This window comes from Haliaeetus leucocephalus, unplaced genomic scaffold (genome assembly GCF_000737465.1).
Source record: "Haliaeetus leucocephalus isolate CR32 unplaced genomic scaffold, Haliaeetus_leucocephalus-4.0 Scaffold83, whole genome shotgun sequence".
NCBI lineage: Eukaryota > Metazoa > Chordata > Aves > Accipitriformes > Accipitridae > Haliaeetus > Haliaeetus leucocephalus.
Window position 1 is genome coordinate 3,014,111 of NW_010972519.1, and position 2,331 is coordinate 3,016,441.

Sequence of the window (2,331 nt, forward strand, 5' to 3'; positions counted from 1 at the left end):
CAATTTATAGTTGCTGAATATGGGCACTTTTACATTTAAGAATGTGATGTTCTGTCTTTGCATTCTTATAATAACTTTTAAAATCTTTAGAGTTGTTTAGTTTAGTAATACGTGCCTTTGTCATCAGGTTCTGTGGGTGGTACCTTTTGAAATAAATTGCCTTAAGAGTTTTAATAAAAAAAAAAGCCTGAGGGTAATTGATTTGCTCTGAGGGTAATTGATTTGCTGCAGGCTGGAGCAGGCCCAGTTAATCTCAATGGTTGAGCCATCCCACAGCAACCATTTGAACCTTAATAATCTCAACTCTTCAAGTTCGTAAGTGTTCCATGACTCCGCTGATTTTGGCAAAAATTGAAAATAGGTTTCAGGAGTTAAGAATCAGCAGAACATATCATATTACTCTTTTTCTATGCCACTTACATGCAGAACTCCTTCACTATCTGGAGCCTGTACATTTCAATCACTCAGCCAGCAACAATAGAGTCCTTTGGTTACTAAATTTATGACAAGGCTGCACAATTAAAATCAAATATGAAAAAGAGCAGATTGTGGAACTTTTTCTCTTGGAAAGAGGTAGGAAAATAGTATGTAGTCTTCAAACATTCAAATGGCGTTCCTTTTACGCTTTCATTTATATTTAGTATATAATACGCACAGATAAATGTTTCTTGAAATATGAAACTGCTACAGGTAATTCACATTGCAAGAGGAGCCTGCATGCTCCAGAGAGTGGCGGTTTTATGTAACTATATAAGCTGGTCAAATGAAAAATACTATTTCTTCCTTCTTGTTTTTTGAGATCAATGTAACACATGCCCTTTGCAATTATCTCCCCAAAAGAGCTCGGGGTAAAAAGACGATTTTCCCTCAACAAGCAAAGAAATGTGGAGCCAAGCGTACATGTAGACACAGAGGCCCTCTGTCAGTCCCACAGACTTGTTTTATTCAGCTGTACCAGCTTGTATCTTTATACCCTTACTGTGGTAACAACTTTCCTACTACCACAAAGACAGCAAAGGCTGTCCTGTTCTCATACGTTCATTACCTTGGTAGCTGAATCTGCACCAAACTACCTTCACGTGCTAACTATATGCCGACTATATATTTATTAAACATATTTTTTAAATACTATCTTAGTTTTTGCCGCATAAGCCTCAAACCTTGCATTTCACAAGATAGGATTCATAAAAATATTTAGGAAAAGGAGCTGAAAATCCAAAACAGAAGTTGTAAACATTTTAGAAAGAGCCCCACATCTGTTATGTCAGAGGAAAAGTGTGAAAAGGCCAGGAAAAATATGCAAAGAGTGGAAAGATGATGCCAAGAAAACTCAAACACGTTGAAAGCGTGGGAACAGAAACATATAGAGAAATGAAGGGTCAAAGAAAATCCTGAAGGCAGCAATGAAGAGCACCTGAGAGGCAAGGAATATGTAAGGTCAAGAAAGAACTTCCAGGGGAAAAAAGTAACGAGAAGTCAGGGAGGAGTGAAATGGATCTGTTTGGAGAGGTTGCAATTAATGAAGAGGTTATATTTTGCTATATTTAATCAACATTATCAAAAAGTGGTAATTAAGATATCCCTATCAGATGAGTCACTGTCTGACCATTGCTGTTGCTGAGCAGAAAAGCGCAGGAAGAAGGAAAGATAGTTTTGCTGTAGCTGGGTCTTGTTCAACAGTTGTATGTTCACCACGCTTACAAGAACCGTAATTCCAGATGTTAGTGGAGGAGCTATGGTCATTGCTGCTGTGAGGTACTGAAGACGACTGCTCTAGAAAAGTCGTGAAACAACGTGTCAGGTCTCCAGTGTCCATGTTACACAGGACCTCTGTGTAACTGGACCTTTTAACCTCTGAACCTAGAGAAATGTTTTGGCTGGAGTTGCATGTTGATTGTGAGCTGGGAGCTACCAGCAGCCCTGCCTAGTGCTCTGGTCTATGGCGGAGGCCACAGGGGGGCTGCCACGCGGCCGGCACACCAGAAGGCAAACCCACCTTTAAACTCCAAAACAAGGAGGAGAAGGAGAAAGAGGAGGTGTTGTCTGTGGCTGGGAAGCCCCTTGGACACGGCACCACCACAGCCAAGTCACCTTCTGGCAGTTAAAATTTGGGGAGTTTGACGGGGAGGGGGGGGGCACACTCCAGAGAGAGCTCCTGTCTTTCTGGGGTGGGCTTGATTTAACGGAGACGCTGCTTACAAAAACGGCGGCCGGCCCTCAGGTGGGAGGTGAGCGGCAACAGCCCCGCTCCCGCCTCCTCTGAGAGAGGGCCCTGCCGAAGGCCGCGGAGCCCCGCGCGCGGGCCAGGCAGCACGTGCGGCGCGCTGGCGG